The following is a 214-nucleotide window of genomic DNA, read 5'->3' as shown; positions in this document are numbered from 1 at the left end:
AGGGCGAGGTGCCGGGGGGGGAGTCCGCTGCTCTTCTGCCCTTCCCTTGCGCACCTTCTAGGATTGCTGGCCGGTGCTAGCCCGCCCCTGCGTCGCCCTGTGGCGCTGACCGGCCTGCCCCTTCCGCCCTGGGGCTCGTGGGCTGTTGCTCCGCAAACCCGCACTCGGGTTTCGGTGCTTGCCGTCTTGTTTACCGCTACGGCGGGCGGGGGGG

This window comes from Fulmarus glacialis, unplaced genomic scaffold (assembly GCF_000690835.1).
Source record: "Fulmarus glacialis isolate BGI_N327 unplaced genomic scaffold, ASM69083v1 scaffold16932, whole genome shotgun sequence".
NCBI lineage: Eukaryota > Metazoa > Chordata > Aves > Procellariiformes > Procellariidae > Fulmarus > Fulmarus glacialis.
This window is presented reverse-complemented; position numbering follows the sequence as displayed.